Genomic DNA, 25184 nt, shown 5'->3' with positions numbered 1-25184 from the left:
ACATATTTTGACAATATTTTGCTTATATCTAACCCCTCAGTAATCCTATGTTCCCTTTTATACGTTCCTCTTTTCTCTAACTCTATTCCTTATTGAATTTAGTGAATTTCTACAACAAAATCTAAATATATGTGTTAAATTGCCTTATCTGTCCAGCTCAGATCAAAGTAAGGTTTATTTGACATCCATTTTCCTATTGACATCCCATAAATATATATATATATATATATTTAATTTCTTATGTGATAGAGTAAATTAATGCCTCTTCCTTCTTGTAATCCTTTACTTTCCCTTTTATTTCTTCTTTTAGGGCCACCTACATAGAACACAATCACTTACCAGAATCTTTGTTTGCTTTACTTAATTCTCTCTATATCTCAGGGAAGATAGAAGGATTTTGAAGGAACACTTATTTCTCCTCCTATTAGAATGTAAGTACTTTATCACTGTAGAATCTTTGAAAGATTTTACTTAAGTCTGATTTTTTTCATCAGTAATACTTGTAAGTCCTCTATCTCATTAAAGATGTATCTTGTCGCTTGTGGTATCATTTTAAGATTTTCCTTGGATGCTTGGTTGTAAGCCTTTTTATCTTTTGCCTTCTTTTAAAATACCATATTCCAAGCTCTTCTCTCTTAAATTATGTCAGTTTTGAAATCTTGTGCAATACTAACCATAGCTCCTTGATAGGAAAGAAAACAAGCTTTTATTAAACATCTTTTACATCCATAATACTATGCTACACATTTTACAAATATATCATTGGATTCTTATAACAATTCTTTGAGGTAGGTGTTGTTGTTATGATCTTTATTTTACACTTGAGGAAACTGTAGCAGAGGTAAAATGATTTGACTTAGTCACTGTGTTTAGTATTTTCTTGTTTATAAATTGCTCTAACCTCAGTTTCTACACTGAGGCTTTGGTCTGGGTTAAATTCTTCTCTTGCCTGTACTCTTGGATGGTGTACTTGAAACTAGGCACTATACCCTGTAGGAATTCTTCCGTTTATACTCAATATCCTGGTTTCTTGACTTAAGCTCTGGCCACATTCATTTCTCTGTCTCCTTGCATAATGGCAAACCTGGAGTTAGCTCCATCTCTAACATGGACTCGGGCTCTAACTGGGTGTCAATTCCACTGACAGAAGTCTTTCATGAAACCTTAAGTCCTCTGCTTCCTGCTGCTGCCCTGGTTCTTGAATCTGCTGTGGGTTGGGCTAGGCTACCTGGGTGCTTGTCTGGTCTTGTCTCCCAACTGAAATGAAGGCTTTGTGAATTATTACACTGCATCTGTGTACTGGTCTGGTACACAGTGGATTGGACATGGGTTTCTTAGGTGCTGCTGGTCATGAGTTTTAATGAAATTGGGAACATGGGTAAATGTCATGAAAGTTAAGTAAGGAATTCTTGGCAAACAACAAACACAAGTAGGCTACTAAGTCTTACTAGACGACTGAGTATATTACACTAAAAGTTAAAGAAAGCCAAGACTAAAATGTGTTCAACTTTGACAAGGAGATGGTTTTGCAAACATATACTTATCAGTGAAGATGCGGGTTTCTTAGTTCACTCATTCTGTATATCTTCCCCTTTGTTAAATGGTATGATCCTGAACTTTGCCAAAAACTTTTGTTCTGGGAGGTTAGTAGCACAGACTACACATTCTTCTCTCCAACCACTTTATGTGGTAGCCAGGATTCTCTTTCTTTCTTCTATTTTGTCATCCCTGTTCAGTGGAATGAGGAGTCAAGATGAACACATGATTTTTTTTCTTTTTTCACGTACAAAGTTGTTCAAAGTCATATTCAGTTTCAAGAAGGCCGAGATTTTCTGTGAGACTCAAGAGAAATTTGAATTAGAGAAAAACCAGGGGTTGGATTGGGAGCCAATGTCATATTCCAAATGAATACTCTGCTTAATCTCTGTGGCAGTTAACTACTTGTGTCATACATGACTAATCTTACTGTTCAGACCAGGAACCATTCTTGCTTTTGATTAACTGAAAAAATCTGGGCCTTCCATACTGTACTTTTTCCAAAGTCAGTTCACTGTGAATAGGACTTATATTTCATTCAACCTCTCGTTCATTACTCTATTTCTTTAATCATCACACAACAATGCATTCAAGGATGGTCACTTCAAATAGAACGATTATAGGTTCAAAGGCATAATTCTTTCAGGAAAATATCCAATCACTATGTGAAGCTCAAAAATGTTAACTCTATCTGTGTGTGTGAAGGCACTGTGATGTTCTCAGTGTGGGGAATCTCTCCTCCGAGCAAGATGGCAAGGTGGAGAGTTAGAAAATAAAGCCTAAGGAGCTAATGAAGAAATGTGGAAAGCCCAAAGTCATACAACTTGAAATCATCAGAGTTAAGATTTGGAGTTTTACTGACTCCAATCCAGCATGATCCACTACATAAATTTTTTTCTTAAACTCTTTTCCATGAAAACTTCCACCCACCTTCAAAAGACAGATCAATTTTTCAGACATGATGCTGAAAATAATAGTTTCAAAATGCCAACCAACAACAAACAAGAAAATTAATACAAAAAAAAATCTTAGCAGAAATAATTTCTATTACAATGCATTAGTGTGCCAATTCCAATTCACCTTCTACATTCAGAAATGACTCTTTACAAAATCTTTTCAGTTTAGCTTCAGATATGAAGGGATCTGAATGACTGGGACATAACAAAGGTTTAAGCTCTTAAGATTGAATTCGACTGCTTCATCATGTAAAATCATCTCAAATGCTATTCAGTTAAAGACATGCCCAATTTCTTTACTTTTTCTCACTTTTGCCTTTTAATTTGGCATCATGCCCCACGTGGTACAAGTTTTAAAACTGCATTTAACACTCTTCAACCTATGTAATGGTGCTTCAAACCTATTCATTTAAATACCACATCAGAAAATGAATTCTATAATTTCTTTCCTACAAAAATAAATAAGAGAAAGTAATAAAATAGATAAAACCTTCATAGAGAATTGCAGCAATTATATCTCCCTGGCTACAATATAACCCAAAACTTTGCAGGGCTTTGATGATTGAACCATGGCTGAAGTGAATAATTTGCCTTTCTCTAAGAAAACAAGCACATTCATTCTCACCACAATGGAGAGAGGCAGTTTTAATTAAACCTTATCAAAAGATGAATAAAGGAAAAACTCAATACCCATTCCACAGAACTCTATTTTCATCTGTTTAGTTTAAGCTTGCCATGTTCCTGCAATAATTAACCACTGTCCAAGGAATGCTGAAGTTGTGTTAATGTTGGTAAAGATTTAATTAGTTCAATTATCTGGAGAGTATTGAAGGCTCAGCACAGTACTAATTTCTTTAGGCTTTATACATACCTCTGATCAAAATACATTAAACTGAAATATAAGTGAACAAAGGAAACTTACCATGACAATTCAGCTATTGAAACAGTCTATATTTCATAATTTTATTACCCGATTTAATAAAAAAAAGTGTCTTTAAAAGTAGAGCTCATAAATGAAGGCTTATCTCTGGTGTATGTATGTATATGTGTGTGTGTCCATCTATATGGATAGTAACTTCCTGAACTTGTCAATATCTTACGAGAAAGTTAATTAAATTTGCTTTTAGGAAGGAATGCTAAAGTGAAAACTTCAGTGAGTGATGAAAAAATAAAAGCAACCCAACTAACCTAATGTTTTTAATGCTGGCTATATATTTTATCTCTTTCATGGAAAGTGAGGCATTTAGCAACCATTGAAAGCATAGTAACACAGACAACTGTTACAGTCTGTCAGACACCAGAGACAGACAGGAGGGATCATTTCAGAAAATAGCCTGGCCCCCAGCAGTCTGACCTTCCTGGTGGGAAAGGGAACATAGTGCTGTGCTCAACAAGCTGGGCAACAAAGAAAAAGATCCAGTTCCCCTCCCTCTCCCAATTTTGACATGCTTCTCACAGGGAAAAATGCAAAGAGAGAAGGGAAAACAGCTCACCTCTTTTTGCAAAGTAGAATTTATTTACACACAGAAAATTATCTAAATCATAAAAAAGTTAGCAGCAACAATTACCATCTTCTCTACTCATTTAATTATTTTTTTAAGAGAATGTCTGACCACTGCAGATTCCCCAAGGACCCAATCTTACCCTCAATTTACACCCGCTGACATCAGTGATTTCAGTGGAGACATCAAATGAACCAATGGGATGGTGAAAGATTCCCTATTTATTTTTCAGATGGAGGGGGGGCAGAAATTTCTCTAAAAGAAGTTGTCTCAAATTAATTTCTAAGTACCCTCCTATTTCCTTGATTGTGTTAAGAGCTTTCTTTATTCTGGAAGGAAGATATACATTTCCTCCACTTTGCAGGAACTTATGGATAACTTCTTTATCACATTTGTATTGTGCTTTTATAGAGTGAGTTTGTCTACTGATTTCAAAATAGTCCTAGAAAATTAATCAGTTAAAAAAATACACTGGGGCAGCTCGGTGGTGCAGTGGATAGAGCACCAGCCCTGAAGTCAGGGGGACCTGAGTTCAAATCTGGCCTCAAACACTTAACACTTCCCAGCTGTGTGTGATCATGGGCAAGTCACTTAACCCCAAATTGCTTCAGCAAAAAAAATAAAAATAAAATAATACATACACGCACACAGAACCATGTCTACAAGTTAATATTTCTAATGCTTTTAATCTGAATATTGAATTCTAAATGGGATATTCCATTCAAAGTCAAAATCTTTTCACTCCACTGGTTTGTGTCTAGAACAGATCTACTGGGCCAGTGACCTCACATTTAAAAAGCAGTAAACCATGTAGACCAATTAGTGCCTTGTCTTCTGTTTTACTAATGTAACAAGTGTCTTATTGATCTCCCATCATATCCCTTGCACATGTGCCTTCCCCTCCAAACACACTGCTACCCAATTCAGCCTCTCATTTTCTCTCACTTGGAAAAACATTATTGTGCCCTTTCACTGGTCTCCACGGCATATAACCTTTTCCTTCCTTGATCCTTATATTTCATCCAGTTGAAGAATAATCCTTCTATTAGATTCATCTGACTATGGCCCTCCTTTACTCAAAAACTTTCAGTAGCTCATAAGGTAAAATACACATTCCTCATTCTAGAATCTGAAGCTTTCCATTTCTGGCTAACTCCCCTGCCTAATTATGTCATATTATTTCCCTTGTTAGGGCAGCTAGATGGCACAGTGGATATAGTCCCAGGCCTAGAGTCAGAAACACTCATCTTCCTGAGTTCAAATCTGCCCTCAGACTCTTAGTAGTTGGGTGACACTAGGCATGACACTTAATTCTGTGTGCCTCAGTTTCCTCATCTGTAAATTGAGCTGGAGAAGGAAACAGCCAACCAACTCAGTATCTTTGACAAGAAAACTTCAAATGGGGGAGTCAAGAACAAGATTTCCTTTTTTTATTGTACATTTTTGCCATATTGGACTGCTTGTTGACCCTATTTTGATTACTTTCTATTATCTTTGCCAAGAAAAACTCAAATGGGGTCACAAAGAGTTGAACATGACTTGAAATGACTCACCATCAAAAACCACCGCCATTTCCCTTCTATTGTAGTCAAAGTGGACTATTTGAGGACCCCATTCTCATTATTCCTCCCTATCTCTGGTATATCTTCCCTCTTCTTTTTCATTTGTTGAAATCTTCTTCCTTCAAGATCTTTTCCCAACCTCCCCAGGGGAAAGTAAACTCTCTTTGGCTCTTTCATATTCAGTCTCATGCTAAGAGTAATCTGTGTAAATGTTCTATATTTCCTCACTGAAATGGACACTCCTTGGCGCTCTATATTTTTGTGCCCCCAGCACTTTGTACACTACCTTGTGCCTTGCACAGACAGACCAGGTGTGCATTTGGATGAAGGGAGCCTGGATCTGGATCCCAGACCTGCCAGGACACCTTACATGATCTCTGGATCTCTGGATTCCAGTTTCCTTATTTCTATAAATGACCTTATAGGTCATGATATTGTTCCGTCATCTCCAACTCTTCATGACCTCATGGATGATACTATTCACAGGGTTTTCTTGGTGAAGATACCGGGAGTAGTTTGTCATTTTCTTCACTGATGGATTAAGGCAAACAAAGGGCGGCTTGCTGGCGAGTATCTGAGGCCTGATTTGAACTCAGACTTTTTGACTGCAGGCCCAGGCCCTTACCCTGTGCCACCTAGCTGTCTCAACAACCCAGTGAAGTGGAAATTGTGCTAAATTTGGAATGAGAGGGTCCAGGTTCAAATTTTGGATTTCCTACCTTATTGCTCATGTGGCTGTGAGCAAGTCATATGCAGAGAGATGTTTAATGAATAATTATGATTTAATTAATAAAATAATAGCTTGATTAGATGACCTATCAGATCCTTTCCAGCTCCAAATCTATGATCCTATAAAATTGAGTCACTTATTTATAGTATTTTAATAATTAATAATAGTGAGTTTTACCTGGTGTTCTATGCTTCTCTATTTTTATATTCTTTATTTTTTTATTATAGCTTTTTATTTACAAGATATATGCATGGGTAATTTATATTCTTTAATAAAGGTGTTTTCTTTAGCCACAGCAAGAATATTCCCAAGCTAACCATTAAATGTGAGAGGTACCCAAACACTATGGAGAAAATTCCCCAGGGTTTCTTAACTTGGACTCCATAGCTTTCAGGAGGGTCCATGAATATAGATGGAGAAAAAAAAATGACATTGATTTTAATATATTTCTTTTGCAATCCTACATATTTTATGCATTTGAAAACATTTTTTTTCTGAGAAGAGTTTCATAGACTTCATCAGACCACCAAAGGGGTACATGACAGACATACCCCCAAAATTTTGAAAATTCCTGCTCTAGGGTAAGACTTTTGGAGACATGTTCATGAATTCACTCAATGTGAAAGCAATCCTTAATTTCAAGCAAGAAAATTAGAAGAAAAAAAAAGTATTTCAATGAGAGGGAGGAAATGATCTTTATTATGCAATAGACAGTGTTTTCATTCCGAGCAGCAGAGCTGTAAAAGTGGCAATCATTATTATCCCAGCTCTGGATGTGAACTTTGACTTTGTCTCCCTCTCAGTCCAAAGATTATGCAGATGTGTTCCAAACTGATGAAATACTTGGAGACGGCAGTTTTACAGATTCATTTTTGGAGCACTCCCTTCTTCTTGGGGAGCAAGCCCACTGGAGTGTCCAGGGCCTGGACAGCCAGCCGGGCCACAGGGAGGGACTTGTACCTTGTTTTCCAGCCCACAAACAACACTTTCTCAGGCTGACTCAGTTGGATGTTAAAGTCTGTCTGTGACTCTTCAGAGGAGATCTGGGGCACAGAACAAAGGGGGCTTGGTTCAGTTGGCAACACAAGTCACTTTTTCCCCTTCCGAACTCGCCGCTTTTGTACTCGGGAGAGGGAATGCTTTGAGCCTTGGGACTTTAGTCGACCTTCAAATGGACAATAGTGGGCAAACAAGCCAAGGGGACACAACTTTACCAGCATAACCTCCAGGCTGAGACTGGGGCTTTGAGAAAGGCCTCTTTGGGAGATTTCCTTCTACTCTTTACCCTGAACAAAGCCCTGACTGACAATACTGAAATCTCCTGCTTTCTTTGGATTAAACCCCCTTTGCAGAAACAGTATGCAAATGCCGTGCCTGCTTCCCTTGTCTGACCCAGCTATCTTTTCACTGTCTATTTTACTCAGGCAGACCATCCTCCTGGCTGACAGGAGGACCAGCCTCCCAATTCAATATCATTCAGAACACTGACAGTTGGATCCCGGGCCTGCCACTGACTCTAAAAAGGACCTCATTTAGTCATAATTAACTATTCCCTGCATATTTCCGAAGGTATGGTAATTGTGCTAAAAGCCAACAAGTGAAGCATTCATCTCGGCTCCCATTTAAAGCTTCTTTCCCCCCACATTGGTCTCTCCCTCCCCTCGACTTTCTGCTCCTCTTCTCATTTCTTTTTTTCCCTCTCTCTTTCCTTTCTTCCTCCTCCCTGGTAACGTTTGGAGTAAAGAGATGGCATGAAGGTGGAGACTGAGGAGCAGTGAAAAATCGTGGAGTAAAGAGCAAAGCTCGCTTCCTCCCTGATACTGGATCCTTGGAAGGGCTGAAATGGCTAGCTCGGAAAGCAGATACACACATGTATACTCATATTTACATGCATAAGTATATGTGCATGTATGTGTATATGTACTATACTGTACTGTATATGTAAACACACAAGCTATGCTTATACATACACACAGATTTATATCACGTACATATATGTACTGTGTATGTAAACATGCATTTCATTTATACACAAACATATAAGTATATGCATATGTATACCTATGTGTGTATACAGAAATACATTATGTTTATATACACACAAATACATATATGTACATGCATACTGTATGTGTATACACATATTATACTTACACAAATTTATATGCACATGTATATAGACATTACTGTATGTATAAACACAATGTATTATATTTACATAAACAGATGTATGTGCATATATGTGTATGTACATATAATATATATATACACACACAATACTATAAGTATGTGTATATGTAAACACATTATGCTTATTTATACAAATGTGTATGTACACATGCACATATATAATGCACTGTATGTATAAATATATATTATACTTACATAAATTTATGTGCACATGTTACATACATGTGTGTTGTACTATAAACTTGTACACACATTATATGCATACATATAGAGATGATCTCTGTGTGTAAACACATATATTCATACTTATATACACATATTCATGAATATATACATACAGGTATGTATATGTATACATGTATAATTATATATAAATGCACATTTAAACTTACATAAATACATACACTTATGTGTATATATGTACATGTATAAGCATCTGAATACACATCTGAATCCAAAATACAAGTTATGCACCAAAGATAAAGCAACTCCAGCTGTTTCCATGATCTAGGTCATCAACATCCAAAATAGGGTTAACAAAAAATAATTAACTCCCCCAAACTTAGAAATTGATGCTCAATGACCCTAAGCTCACTTTGGACCTTATCCATATTACCAGCAGTAAGGGTTACAAGGACACAATATAAGTTAACATCAAAACCCACACTTCTGTATCCCAAACACTGCTTTCCCTTTCTGGTGCTACTGAGATACCAGTGCCAGCTATGGAAGTCTGCTCAGGGCTTAATAGTCAGCTTGGTAAAGTGCTTCAGGAGTAAAAGCCTGCCTAGGGTCATAAACCAGAAGCACCGGTGCTGCAAAACTCTGAACTGTTCGTGTTGGAAAAAGCAGACTCTAAACTGCTAGCGTTGAGCCAGAGAACTAAGGAATAAACGGAGGGTCCAACAGGTCACCAAGGCAATCCTCCAGATGTGTGTAGTATTCCACCCAGCATCTACTGCTTCTGACTAGCCAAGTCATTTGGGGCAGAAACTTAAGCTCCTGATCTGTGAATTGCCCAATGTTGGAGAAGGCAAAGATGCTTTGATATCTGGATCCCAAGGAAGCCACAATCAGAGGGCAAGGAATCAGAAAGAAGGCAATAAAGAAAATAAGGGGAGGAAAATCACTAAAAGAATCAAAGATTTCAGGAAGAAGTCTTAAAGACCTTGACTATAAACAGATAAACAAAGAAGAAAAACAGTAACAAGAGAAGGAAATGTGGCCTTTAGATCTAGTAAATGAGTTCTGGCTTCTTTGAATAAATATTGCAAAATGAAGGAAAATTATTCAAAACTTGATGAGACAGAAGCCCCTGTAGAATTTGAGGACAGCACAACACCCTATTTCTGAGAGGTTTAAAAGAGAAATGAGAGTAGAATTTATGTCTTGCACAGCAAAAATTATGAGCAGAACAACAGAAAACACTGAATCTGTAATGGCAAACCTCACCAAAGAAACAATAGGGTGAACAACAGATTGGGGATACAAATACACAGAAGTGAAGCATGATCAAACAAAAACTAAGAATATTAAAAGAAAACAGGCTCACTATAAAAACAAAATACCTTAAGACCATAATGAAAGAAATTATAAATGCATCTGTCTAGAACTTTTGAACATAAAAAATGAAATTCCAGTGGGAAGAATTCATAGATCACCTCCAGACAAAAACCTAAGGCTGCAAACTCCACAACACATAGTAGTTAAATTTAAAAATTAAATTCAAAAGCAAGACTTTCAAACAGAAAGGGAAGGACATTTGACTCACATAACAATATTTTACACCCACTTTGAAAAAAAGAAGAAGGAATGGAATAATGTGTTCCAAAGAGCAGGGAAACTCAGGATGGAACTCAGGGTCATCTAACTGATAAATCTAAACTTAAGTATACAGGGAAAAAAAAGGATGTTCAATAACAAAGAAGAGGCTTATTTCTAAATAAGGTAATAGAAGTGAAGGCAGAAATCTTGTAGAGCTAATGGTGAAGAGACAGCACAGAAGGCATGAGGACAGAAACCGATGACACTTTGTCTACATAGCAATGCTTCTTTTGTGGGACTACATTACCCATATAAAGGTCAAAGGGAGTAGAGGAATGCATGATGCACAGGGTGGAATCAAGGACTTCATCAGGATGTATGTGTGGGGGGAAGGGGGCTCCACTGATGAATACTCCATACTCCCATGGGTGAAAGGGAAGGAGGACCTCACACCTGATAAGACTGGGGAATTTGGTGACAAATGTCCTTGTTCCAGGAGGTAAAACCCCTGGGGGGAACTGGGACCTGGAGCAAAGGGAAAGGCAGGGAGGAGATTTACAAGCAAATGAAGGAAAAGTAAAAGAGTCAACAAGAGAGATCAGTGGTGATCTTCATAATCAGAAATGTGCTTAGAGGTGAGTCTACCTTGGGGCAGTATCATCTCTGCTACCTTCTAAAAATGGAGCAGAAAGAAGGGAATCCATAGGGAAAGTCCTATAAGACAATTGCAGAAAGTACCTAGTAGACAGATCCCAGAAAGGAAGTATGGAAGTTTTGATAGTATGAAGAAAATATAGAAAATAGACCAGATGATATAGTGTAGTGAAAGAAACCACAGACAACAAACCAATTATCAGTAATAAATATACACTACTAATATTTTAACATCCAAATTAATAAAAGAAATATTATCTGAGCATCAAGAAGATGCAGACAATAACATAGTCAAGGAGACTTCAAAATCCATCTATCAATTTTGGATAAATCTAACTGAAAGATAAACAAAAGGAAAATATGGAACTGAAAAATGTTAGAGTTCCTTTTAGAATGGATTGTTTTTCATATATAAATATAAATATATATATATATATATGTATATATAAAATCATTTCCACTTGGATTCCTAAGGTTTGGGAATCCCTGCCAAGAATTTAGTGAAAATTAAGTAAAATAGTCTAAAATAATAACATGTAATAATCACTATTTATGTAGCCCTGTAAGGTTTGTGAATTACTTGTATAAGTTACTTCATTTCATCCTCACTATAACCCTCTGAAGGAGGTATTAATATTCCTATTTTGGAGATGAGAAAACTGGGCCAATCAGCTCAGTGCCAGAATCAGGAATCTAACCTAGATCTTCCTGATTCAAAGTCTAACATTCTACCCACTGTACCATCCAGCTACTCCTGCACATTATACTAGATGGTACCTGGCTCAGCTCTTTCACTTAATTCCTCCTTTAGCAGTGAGGGGAGAGGAATATTATTTATTTATTTTTTAGTATTTTTTTTTTAAGTTTCAAATTCCCTCCTTTCTTCTCATATTCCTTCCCCACCCACCAAGAAAGTAAACAATATTTTAATAATTTTATATATATATATATATATATATATATATATATTTCAATTTCGGCCATATCACAAAAAAAGGGCAAGAAAAATTTGTACTCAAGAGTTCTTTCTCTAGAGACTGAAATAAATTTTTTTGACCCCAGTCAATTCCCTCATTTAGAAATGAGGATGAGAATGAGGAGGATGAAAAGGAGGAAGACAATGGCAGCTACCTACATAGCATGTATATTTTATATTTGTATAATATTCAAATCTCAGGAATAACATGTAGTTTATGCCCATTTGCACATATAAACAGAGGCTCAGAAAGACTAACTCACGCCAGATCACACAGCCAGTGAATGGCTGAGCTTGGTGCAAATTTCTAGCCGCTGATTCTACCGCCCCTGCCAAGGGCCTTCTTATTAGTGTCCTCTGGGACAAGAGATGGACTAGGCAGGTAGAGGACCTTTGGTCTATGTGGACAGAGGAGAAAACAGCATCCTGTGCAGACAGACATTTCCTTTCCAATGGCCACTTGTCTTTCTGCTTCTGGCCAGTTCTGACTGGGAAGCCAGAACCTTAAGGGTGTGTTCCTTCTCTCTTGGGTCAGGGTTCTCTCTTTAGTTCAGCAATTAGTCTCGGCCCTTTTGGGCTTTCTCTTTTGCCATAACAATCTATTTGAGCCTTCTCTGACTCACCACTGAGTTTGGCTGAATGGACTAACCAGCTTCATACTGGAGTGTACACAGAATCACGTGTAGCCCAGGTTACATAGCAATTTCTTGACTATAATCCTGGGATATGAGTAGTATATTATTATCCTGCATTTATGGAACAACCTTAAGGAAACAAAATGACTTACCCAACATCCTACAGCTAAAAATTATGGAGACAGTACACAAACTCAGGTCCTTCTGCATCCAATGGATGCTAATTTTTGAGATTCAGAATAAACAAGGACCTTAATGTACAATGCTTTTATTTTGCAAAGCAGGAAACTGAGATCCAGAGAAAAACTATGATGGAACCAAATTTCCACAAGTTAGAACCAGGACTTCTGATACTAGAAGTTGGGTCCTTTCTGTTATCCCAATATACTTCTGTTATCATGTAGATTTAATTCCAGCAAAATTCTTTATGCTGCTAATAGAATAAGATGATATATGGGATATTCTTTCCACATTAGAAAACCACATACATAAGTTCCTCCTGTCCCTACCCTCCCCCCAAAAGAAAAGTCAACAAGTAGAAGAAAAGGAAGAGAGGAAACAGAGAAAATCCTTTTTTAAAATGCTGGCCTATCAACATTAATAAACTCTATAAAAGACATGAATTTCAAATAGCACCTCTTGTGAACACATAAAAGGGAATCTTTTTACATACCATAAATGTTGAGATAACAGATTACAAAGATAGAATTAGCATAATAATATTGAGTAAAAAATCCTTGGTTTTGTGCACCCATTTCTTCCAAAGGAAAATAAAGAAACAAAATATCATCAATGTAATTAAGAGAATAGTATTAAAATGGAGCACAGGTAGAGAGATGGGTTTTGAAATGTTTTTCCTTGCATAATATAAATCTTATTTGGAAAGGAAAAAACAGTCCATAGATTCAGGTAAATTATGTTAGCCAATAGGATATGTTTTTTAAATGAAAATATCATGCTAATAGCCAACAGAAGAGTTTGAATCATCCAAAATACTGGGGAATCATAAAGTCTATTGTTCCATAATTGGCTTTGGAATTCAAAGAGAGGGAACAGGATTGAAGAAAGAGTTAAAAGTGCAGAAAGAGAAGAAAGGAGGAAGGGAAGGGGACAGGAAATTGGAGAGAGAGGGAGGGAGGGAGGGAGGGAGGGAGAGAGAGAGAGAGAGAGAAGAAGAAGAGGAGGAGGAGGAGGAGGAGGAAGAGGAGGAGGAGGAAGAGGAGGAGGAGGAGGAGAAGATGATGATGAAGATGAAGAAGATGATAATGATGATGAAGATGAAGAAGAAGAAGAAGAGAGGAAAAAAGGGACAGAAAGAGAAAGGGAGAAGAAGAGAAGATGGGGGTGGGGAAAAGAAGTAAAGAGAAACAGAGAGGGAAGAGGGAGATAGAGAAAGAGGGAAGGAAGGAAAAAAGAAAGAAAAATGAGATAGAGAAAGAGAATATGAATGTGAATGCATTCAATGAGAAATCTCCAGACACAAATCACAAAACCTTACATCTACTTCTGCCTGGCCAGATCTCTCTTGGCTTAGCCCTCTTGGGAGCTGGCTGTGCAGGGGATGGATGGAAGTTCTTAACATTTGCAGATAATACACAAAGTATAAAATTCACTTGTAGATTAATTGGAAATGTATATACATACAAACATCATATATATATATAAATATACATACATGAAATTCTATTCTAAATCTTATAGAACTAAAAACTAGAATAATTTTCCTCAAAATAACTGATTTATGTATTTCCTAAAAGGCTTTCCTCTTCAGCATTTAAACAGTTATGTAATAATTGGTTCTCTGTGCTATAATAAAACTGTAGATTTTTATGAGCTGCTTTAAATAGAATTTCCCCAAAGAAAATGTTTAAAGCATCAAGCCATAGAATATATATATATATATATATATATATATATATATATATATATATATGTGTGTGTGTGTGTGTGTGTGATTTGTTAAAATGAGGAAGTTTCTGATTCATCCGCCTAGTTAAAAATCTTCTCTTTGACAAAGCTAATACATTATCTTGATGACTATGTAACAGCAGCTTAATGCTAAGCTTTTTTTTTTTTTTTTTTAAACTCTGAGCACAGGACAGAATGCATTTTCCAGCACTGTTTTGACTAGAAGATTTTAAAAGATGCTTATTCACATTAGACAGGCAAAGGGAAATCCAACAGTCTGTGGTTGGTTGATAAAACAACCCTAGTTATTTCATAACTGCCTTGTAAAACGTCTCAATATTTAAGAGCAAAAAGAAGCTCAAGGCAGAGGGATTCTGAAAAATCTCTGTCCTAACCAAAGTCTGAATGCAAAGTAAACAGACTTCAGTGTTCAACCAGAGACACTCAGGGCTGTGGCATTTGTTACTTACAATAACAACAACAACAAAAAAACATCTAAGATATGTGAAAGATATAGGAGATCTTAAAAGTTTCTCACAAAAAGAAAATACATTTTCACATGAAAAATATGTGGGACAAAGCCTAACTGCTTTAAGCTTGATTTAATAAACCTCAAATAGCATCTGAAGGCTAGTTTTAATCATCCATTTTAATAAATGTACATGAATTGCAATATTCCTTTGTTTAATGATTGTGAATCATGCTAATATATTGATTTAGATCTGCCAATCACGCGTAGACACATAGTATCTACATTTATTAATTTATTAACTAACATTCTTATGTGTTGACATACAGCAAATGATTAGGGAAGCCTTTAGTTTTGCATAAGCATAACTGACTTCTAGGCGGTGAATAATACTAAAGCTGTCTGAATTAAGACACAGATCAAATTTTCATCAGCGATCCTAAATATGGAAAAATCCCATGAACTATATATCCAAGAGCCATTTCTCTATAAATGTAATTCACAGAAATCAATTCATTAAACAAACACTAAGCCCCTACAAGATGCGGACGGTCTTGTCCATCTCTTTATGAGCCTCCACGGAGAGGATGCGAGTGTCAATTTCCCCAAAGAGCCAATAGTCTTCTCTGGAAGTGAAATTAACAGGACGAGTCAGAAAGCATGGTCTGATCTGATTCCATCTAGCTAACCATTAAAGAAAAACATGAACTCCGTCCTAATTCCGTATGCAACTGAAACAGGCTTCCATTTACAGCAGCAGGGGGATGGGGGCAAGCCGCGGCAGCGGCAGCAGCCGGCACTACCCCACACCCCCTCCCCCCGCCCAGCCTCCCTTTCTGAAAGGAGCCCGTCTCGGCCGGTCCCTGCCGAAACGCTCCGATTGCCCACATACGCCATTGAGAGAATGTCAGCTTTAATTAATACAACATGACCCGATCATTTCCACAGTTAAGAAGAAAGAAGTTTGCATTCTTTAAATCCGGAGCTCAACCTGGAGATTATGCTAAGTTGCTTCATTCACAGTCCACACTCCTCCGCACATGTCAGGAGGACAGCATTTGTCCCCTCTAGTGATAAACAAATTATACATGAAATCAATTCCACTTCACAATAATTTTCCCTATTGGGTATTATCTTTCCTTCTCTGCTCCCTCCAGTTAAGCTTGCATCCTGTAACTTGCTAATGAGCTGGGGGCTCTCTGTTGCAGGTGGCACCCCCTGCCTCGAAGTCATGACATTTCCCATTTCGGATGCTGCTGGCATTTTTCGACAGCTCCTGCTAACTAGCCTTTGTGACCTGCACTAAGAGGAACTCATCTGATCGAATCCTCCAACCTGCCAATCATGCCGCCAAATGATCTTCACAGTCACTCCCAAGGCAGGGGGAAAAAAAGGGAAAGGCAAGGATAAGCTAGCGAGAGAGCGAGGGAGTAGGCGAGCCGGCTGCCTCGGCAGCTACCTAATGAGAATACTTTAACTCTCCCAGGCAGCTGAAACATTGAAAAACTGGTGGGAAAATTAGGACAGAACGGAATGCCTGGCTCGGTAATTACTGATTTCTTTCCATCCTGAGATCATTTTGAGAGCAACACCTCCGAGATGTGCCAGTTTCTAAGGAACACAAATACATTCTTGCCATATCCTGAGAAAATATATTTATTTCTCCTGCCACTATCAATACCCGATTCTCCTAATTCCACTCTTGTCAAACAGCATCCTTCCCGGAATTAATTACGTGCCATAAGCTCGTTAAGTGTACATTTGCAACTAGGGATGATTATAATGTTTTCCGCAGTGGAGACAAGAATTCCAATTTTTTTTGGAGCATATTTTAAATGTAGTCATCATTCGAATGTGTTTATTTATACAAAGATGTGCTGTACATAAACAGGCAGACGTGGGGGAGCTTTTTCTAGGCTACAAAGTTGAACAGGATTCTCTCTAGCTGTTGATAAGGTAGGCGATGACAGAAAATAGGGCCATTTTCAATTATTAAGGGGGGAGAGTAAAAGTTGATTTTTATTCTGAAGAGTCGTTTCTCTCTCATGCAAAAAAAGTGTTTATTCCATTCCAACGAAGCTTAGTGGGTACCTAGCCCATTCTGAAAACTGATTATTTAAGAAGGAAGACCCTGAAGATACTGAATTTGGCTGTGCGAGAGCACTAGAGATATCTTAACATGGGACAGATATGTTTTTGAAAGAATTATACAATATAATTATGTGTTATCATTGTACCATTATATGTAATAATATAAAATAAATACTGTACATGGTGTAATTGGACATTATAATCACACGTCTTGCCTCACATTTATAGTAATTAGGCCAATAGCCCCATTTACAGTAATTATTACGTGTAATTGATGGCATTATACTAATTGCATTGAAAATGATAATCCAGAGCAATTAAAAATCCAAGGGCACATAACACAAACCCTATTAAAAGAATGGTGATAATTTGAAACAAACCAACCAAAGTGCAGAAGTTAATATAAGGTTTCATTCTCAGAAGACCTTGTGTTTGGTGTCATTGCCCGAAGTGTGGATTTAAAAGAATTTCACATCCTTATTTCTTTAAAAAAAAAAAAAAAATCTTACAAATATTTTCAGTGAAAGTAACGACCCCATGCACAGAACTGCAAGACCAAATAACTGAAGTCCTCTGATTCCCTATATTTTTAGAGGGGAGGGAGTCTGGTGGAGGGTTGAAAATTCTCCTATTTTGGCAGAAATATCAATGACCCTCAACTCCAAAATGACTCAGTGCAAATAATTTTATACCACTGAGGTAATGCTTTAAAAAAAATTTGCCCAGAGAAAGAATTCATTGCATTGCAAGCATTTTGCTAAATGTATCTGTCCCCATTTAGCCAAAATGTTTTTGTTTTGGCACAACCACCATGGATTAGAATAAGAATTTTCATTAGATTTATGCACTCGAGCTCCTTCTCCTCCCTCCTCCTTCCTCTCTTCTCTTCTCCTCCTCCCTCCTCTCTCTCTCCCCTCTTCTTCCTCTCCTTCTTTTCTCTCCCTCTTTCTCCCCTTCCTCTCTCCCCCCTCTATTTCTCTCTCACTGTTTCTCTGTCTCACTGTTTCTGTCTCTCCCTTTGCCTTCTTTTTTCTCCCTCTCCCTCTTCCCCCCCTCTATTTTTCTCCCCCTCTCTCCTTTCCCCCCTCTCTGTTTTTCTCTCTGTTTCTCTTCTCCCTCTCCCTTGTTTTCTCTCCTCTCTCCCTACCCCCTCTCTGTTTCTCTCTCCCTGTCCATCTCTGTCTCTCTCCCTCTCCCTTCTTTTCTCTCCTCTCTCCCTTCCCCCCTTCTCTCTTTTTCTCTCTGTCTCTGTCTCTTTCTCTCAGTTATTGCAATCTTTTGGCACAAGGCATAGAAACCTTTATGTCTGGGAATCTCAGATTTTTCCCTTCACTGATTTCACTCCCCCTGCCTCAGGAGACAAAGCCCCAACATACACCAAAATATCCCTGAAAAGAGTAGGGAGTCTCTACAGAATAATGGACATAGTTTAGCATTGCCTTTGCCTGGACTTGTAGACACTGCCATTAGACATTGTCCTCTGTGCATTCAAATGCCATCCCAGACTATCAGCCCACATCAACGAAAAGAGCCTCCTTTTAAGCTCAGCTACTTCTTAGAGCATCAGCACACCACAAAGACAGTCGAGTGGGAATCAGCTGCTAGTCTGGTATTAATAATACAATACAGGGCACTTAGGGCATGGCAGATTCCTTCTTCTCTATCCCAAATTTCTAAGAATGAACATTAAATGAAAAGGGAAAAGGGAATGTGCTTACTGAGCATGTGCACTGAGAGACACTCTTCCACACATTTACTGATAACTTCATAATTTAGCCAATCACCAAGCACAGTTTCTTTCCTATTATCTGTGGCACCAAACCACATTTGGGAGAACTTCATTGGGTGATGAAAGTTAAATAGTTTCAAAAAAGGGGCTGTTAAAAGCATATCAGAAGACACAAGTTTCAGTGCTATTTCCTGCCCTGCCACTTGCCCCCCAATTTTAAAGCTCATCTGACTTGAAAACACCAAAAAATATCACAGTAAATTCTCAAATTTTCACAAACTGATTAAAATTAGTATTGGACTTGCCCAAAGCTGATTTTATTCAGTTGCCTGTCCCTTTTAGCTATTTCAGCCCTCCAATTCAAAGACTGAGAAAGCAAAAGCAAAAGACACGAAATTCTATATTCTGCAATCATTTCATCCTGCTCCCTAGGAAGATAAAACAACTGGTTTATTGAATGTGCATTGTGTGGTTCAGTGTGTATATATGTACACACTTATATGTGTAATACCAACCCGCACATATGTATACACACACACAGAGGAGAGACAGAGAAAGCAAAAAGTGGGGCGGGGGCAAACAGACAGAAAGACAGAGACAGATACTCAGAGAGACTGCCAGACAGACTGACACAGAATTTCTAGTTTTTTCACAGGGCAAAAGAACAAAGGGAAAGCTGAACAACATTCTGTCTTGCTTCTGAATCAGGTATTTACAGTGTGAATATTCTACTTGAAGTAGAAAGACTAGATTTGCTGTCAGAAAGCTCTGGATTCAAATTTTCACTTCTCGTCCCTCGTTTTCTCATCTATTAAATGGGAAAAATCTGCCTATTTCAGAGTCGTTGTGAGGATAAAACATGTAATGCATTTTGCAAACTCTAAGGGGCTATTTAAAGGTAAATTACTATTTTTTAAGTACAGTGAAAGTGTTAAATGAATGTTTTCTTTATGTATTCTACTGTAATATAGGTCAATTAGCATTAATTGATTGGTATTGTGAAAATACCAATGAAGGAAGGACCTTTGATCAGAATCCCAACTATAGAATTTTTTCTATATAAAGATCTCCCTTTTCTTTTCCACACACCATTGAAAAAAAATATGAAAAACAAAATTCCTGTTATAAACTTATATGTAAAGGGAAAAAAAAACCCATATTGACCAAGTTTAAAAAAAAAAAAAAAAAAAAAGGTTCAAGTCAGTATGCCGAGCCCATCACTTCTCTCTGAGGAGGTTTACAACATGTTTCATCTTAAGTTCTCTGGAATCATGATTGGTCATCAAATTGGTCAGGATTCCTAACTCTTTCAGAATTGATTATCTTTACAACATTTTTGTTATTGAATAAGTTGTCCTCCTGGTTTTGCTCATTTCACTTTATATCAGTTCATACAAGTATCCTCAAAAATTATCCCCTTTATCACTTCTTATAGAATCATAGTATTCCATCACATTCAGAAACCATAACTTGATCAACTATTTCCTGATTGATGGTCTGAGTTTCTAATTCTTTACCACCACACACACACAAAATATGTGTCTGTTTCCTCTTTTTCTGATCTCTTTTAGGAATGGTCCTAGTATAGTTTTATCATGTGGTCAAAGGATATGAACAGTTCCAAATTTAGTTCCATGTCTAGAGCTCCACCAACAGTGCATTAATGTAACCTGTTTTTCTCCAGCCTTTCTAGTATATCATTTTCCATTTTTTTGTTCAATTTTGCTTATCTGATCGGTGTGAGGGAGAATCTCAGGATTATTTTAATTTGCATTTCTTTGATTACTAGTGATCTAGAACATTCTTTCATATGGTTATTTATAGCTTATATCTGTTCTTCTGAAAACAGTCTATTTATATCCTTTGACCATTTGCGAATAGAGGAATGGCTCTTATTTTTATATATTTGAATTACTTTCTTTTAGCTTAAAAGTGATTTTTTTCTCATTTAGCTACTTTTTCTTCTCATTTTAGTTGCACTAGTTTTATTTGTGCATTTTTGGGAGGAGGGGATTGAAATTATCCACTCTGCCTTCTGTGATACTTTCTATTTTCTGTTTCGTCCTTAATTCTTTCCCCATATGCAGATATCATAAGTAATTTCTTCCTTATTCCTCTAATTTATTTATGAAATCATACATTATGTCTAATTCCTGTACTTATTTGAAGTATATCTTGGTATATAGTGAAAGACTGATCTAGACCTAATTCCTATGAGATTATCTTCTAGTTTTCCCAGCAATTTTTGTCAAATAGTGAGTCCTTGTTTCATCAAATTCTATACATCATGAAATACTATACATACTCTTGTGATTATTTGTATTTTTATGTTCTATACCGAATCTTTTTCTCCCTATAAACCTTTATGTTTCTTAAATAATACCAAACTATTTTTTCATAATTACTACTTCGTAGTATGAAATGAAATCTGGTACTCCTGGGCCCCTTTCCTTACATTAATTTCCTTGAGATTCTTGACTTTTGTTTACCAAGATGAATTGTTTTCTCTAGTACTGTATGAAGTAATTTTTGATAGTTTAACTGGCATGGCATCAAATAAGTACATTAATATATACACTATTATTATTTTTATTGAATTGGTTTGGCCTCCCCATGACCAATGGATATTGCTCCAATTATTTAAATCTATTGGAGTGTTTTGAGGTTGGTTCATGTGTGCGTTGACAATTTTATAGTTATTTTAAATGAAATTTTTCTTTTTTTTTTAACCTTTTCCTGCTGGATTTTGACAGTTTTGTTATAATTATTTATTATGTGGGATTATTTTATATTCTGCAGCTTTGATGAAATTTTTAAATTTTTTGTTAGTTTTTAAAATTTATTCTTCTAGGCTTCTTTTAATTAAACCATTATGTCATGTAAAAAAATGATTGTTTTGCTTAGACTTTGCCTATGTATATTTCCTCAATTTCTTTTTCTTGTCATTATTATAACTAGAATTTCTAATACTATATATTGAGTGGTAATGATGATAATAGGGTGTTCTTGCTTTATCTTCATACTGGAAAGGCATCTAGTTTATCTACAGATAATTTGATTCTTGGTTTTAGATAGGTACTACTTATTGCATTAAGGAATGATCTATTGATTTCAATGTTTTCTAGTTTTTGTTTTTTTTTAACAGAAATGATGTTGTATCTTGTCAAAAGGTTTTATGTATTTATTAATATAATTACAGGCTTCTTATTGCTATTAATATCATCAAGTATGTTTTATCATTTTCCTAATACCAAAATAGCTCTATATTCTTCGCATAAATCCAAACTGGTCAGGGTATATAATCTTTGTGCTGTGTTATTATAGTCTCTTTATTAATATTGCATTTAAAATTTCACATCTGTATTTATTAGGGATATTAGTCTTTTGTTTTCTTTTTCTGTTTTAACTATCCCTGGTTTAGGTATTGAATTAAAAATTGTGTCAGAGAAAAATTTGATAAGATCCTCTTCCTCCAACCAATCTTTTCCTATTATTTCAAATACATTATATAATATTGGAATTAATCTTTCCTTATGTGATTGTGTATATTCCTTTATTTCATTCAATATCTCTATAGGTGAATAATAATTAATTTTTCTAGAATATTATTCAGGTCCTTTACTTTTTTATTTGTTAAGGTTAGATTTATCTAAATCTGAGAAGGGTAGATTAAGGTCCCTTATCATTATAGGTTTGGCGTCCACTTCTCTTTGTAATTTCATTCAGGTATGTAGATGCTATGCTATTTTGTGCATATTTATTTAGCATAGATATTAATTCTTTTTTTAAGATACCTTTCAGAAAAATGTAATTTCCCTGTGTATCGCTTTTAATCAGGTTTATTTTTGTTGTTGCTTTGTTTGAAATCATGATTAGTACTCATTTTTACTTTTACTTCAGTGAAAGAATAAACAATTTTTCTCTATCCTCTAATTTTAATTCTGCAGGCAGAATTAAATCTAAAGGTCAATTCTAATGCCTTTGGGTTTTTCTTCCCAATCCTCATTCTTCTTGACTTTTCTGTAGCCTCTGACACTTTTAATCTCCCTGTTCTCCTTGATATCCTCTTCTCTCTAGGATTCATGACATTGTTCTTGTTCTCTTTGCCCCTGCCTAGCCCCTCTTTTTCAGCCTCCTTGCTGGATCTTCATTCAAGTCATGCCTAATAAAGGTAGGGATCTAAAGACTCTGTTCTGGACTCTCTTCTCTTCTTCTATACTATTTCACTTAGTTATCTCATCAGTTTTCATGGACTCAATTAAGCTAACGAAATTCTACTCATCCCTTTTCCTGGTCTCAGGACAGACTCTTCTATTTTCTCAGTTCCAAATCTATTAGAAATCTCAAATCCTATCTTAAAGTCAACATATTCCAAACAGAACTCATTAATTTTGCTCTTAATCCCTCTTTCCTTCCAAACTCCTCTATTACTATGGAGGGTACCACTGTATTTCCAGTCAGATACCTAGGCAACTTAAGTGTCATTCTCAACTCATTCCCTCTTACTTGCTTTATCTGTTGCCAAAATCTGTTGATTAAACCTTTGTAACATTTCTCACATACATTCCCTTTTGTCCTCAGATACTTCCACTAAAGATAACTGAGAAAAGAAGGATGATGATGATCAATCATCTGCCAGAAAAACCAGGATGGAATGGGATCACTTATGCATGTAGAAGGGTTAGTCTTAGTAAGGAAAAGGGTCATAAAGCAGAAGAAAAGTGATAAAGTTATGATGAGATAAAGGAATTTCTCAGGGTTCATAAATATGGACATAGAATCATGTGGCCATTCCCCAGGCACAGTCTGTCGTACGGTCTGGCCTCCTCTGTTTTGGCAGAACTTGGTTCCTATCAGGGTCAGGTGAGTTTGACTTCTCCGTTGTCCAAGAGAGATATTCCCTCCTCCCTTTCAGCTTCCTTTTGAATCCTCTGGTCATCTTGTTTTCCGTGATTTAGCACCATATATGGTACATGCTTTGGAGATTTTTTATATAATGAGGAAAAGGCCAGAAAAACACAAAAAACAAAACAAAACAAAACTGTAATCCAAACCCTAAAACTTTCAATTTTAAAAGGATCCACTTGAGGTCCTCCATCCCTAAACTCTACAATGAGAACATCATGAAAAAAACAGCAAAAGATCCAGTTGGAAAAATGCCCTTTGAGCCAGGAAGATATTACTGCAAAGATTGTCCTCTATTTTAGGGGAAATATTTGAGTAAAGATAACCCAATGCAACATGTGTTTTTTTTTTTAAACTAAGTTTCTTCCAGGTTTCCTTTCTTTCATTTTTAATTAAAATAATGTCTTTTGTGATGATTTTTTTTTTTTTTTGCGGAAAGGGAAAAGAATAAGCATTTATTAAGCATCTACTATGTGCTAGGGACAATGCTAAATGCCTAATTAGAAATCCTTCCCTAGATTCACAATAATAAAATGAGCCATGCATGCTTGTGAATAAAGCATATTATCAATGATAATAGTATGAAAAGACTAAAGAAGAGTCTCTGAAGGTTCAACCAATTGAGGGTTTGGACTTGGTGGACAAAAAGGCAAAAAGACTGAGTCATGTACTGGAAATTACTGTGATTTAGAATAAGAACTCCAAAGTCAAGTACTGGAGTTGTGATACTGATGAGTTGTGAGACATTGGTCAAATCATTTACCCATTCTTTAGGTCTCATTTAGCCAATCTACAAATGGAAATCATGCTTCCTTTTTGTCAGGAAAATATTTTGCAAACTGTAAAGTGCTATGGAAATGTGAGCCTATAGTCTAACCTAAAAAAAAATTTCATTTTCCAAATAATGTAATTTCTACCAGATTCTGTGATTTCTACCAGTTTGATAAGTTTGAAGAATAGATGATTCAACCTTTATGTATTATTTTATCATCTGATGTTCTTTCTAAGTCAAAGATGAAAACAAAAAGACATCTTATTGATCATATTCGTCCAATGACGGATCTTACTGCCCTACTCCTTTGTCATATGAATGGAAAACTAAACTAGTTCTGGGGGTAAGTGTAGGGGGTAAGTGTAGGATATATGAGATATATATATATATATATATATATATATATATATATATCAACACATACATCTATGTGTGTGTAAGGGAATATGTATATATGCATGTGTGTATAGAGCAGTAAGATAGAGTCTTGGGTCTAGAGTCAGAAAGATTCACATGTGTGAATTCAAAGCTGCCTCAGACATTAACTAACTGTGTGACTCTGGGCAGTCACATTTAACCCTGTTTGCCTCAGTTTTCTCATCTGTAAAAAGAAGCTGGAGAAGAAAATGTCAAACCACTTCAATATCTTTGCCAAGAAAACCCCAAATGGGGTCACAAAAAGCTGAACATGATTGAACAACAACAACAACAACAACAACAACATGTGTATATATCACAGATGAGAATAAGTATGCAAATGACAATGTCGCCCAACTTTTTTGTCCTTTCTTTAGAGAAACTTCCA

At 36.3% G+C, this 25184-nt stretch overlaps 1 protein-coding gene across 9 annotated transcripts in view; it reads right to left on the bottom strand.

Moving 5' to 3' along the window:
* Positions 1-25184, bottom strand: part of CDK14 (cyclin dependent kinase 14) — a 673115-nt gene that overhangs the window by 72278 nt on the left and 575653 nt on the right. For 7 of the 9 annotated variants that reach the window (XM_031939988.1, XM_031939989.1, XM_031939987.1 and 4 more), the window contains one exon: positions 6957-7329. The exons of 1 other annotated variant lie outside the window; for it this stretch is intronic. The gene's annotated coding sequence lies outside the window, so the exon portion shown is untranslated. Of the gene's footprint in view, positions 1-339; positions 1833-6956; positions 7330-25184 lie in introns of those variants that run through there. One more of the 9 variants, XR_004229802.1, reaches the window with a different exon arrangement.

This window comes from Sarcophilus harrisii, chromosome 5, assembly GCF_902635505.1.
Source record: "Sarcophilus harrisii chromosome 5, mSarHar1.11, whole genome shotgun sequence".
NCBI lineage: Eukaryota > Metazoa > Chordata > Mammalia > Dasyuromorphia > Dasyuridae > Sarcophilus > Sarcophilus harrisii.
This window is presented reverse-complemented; position numbering and strand designations above follow the sequence as displayed.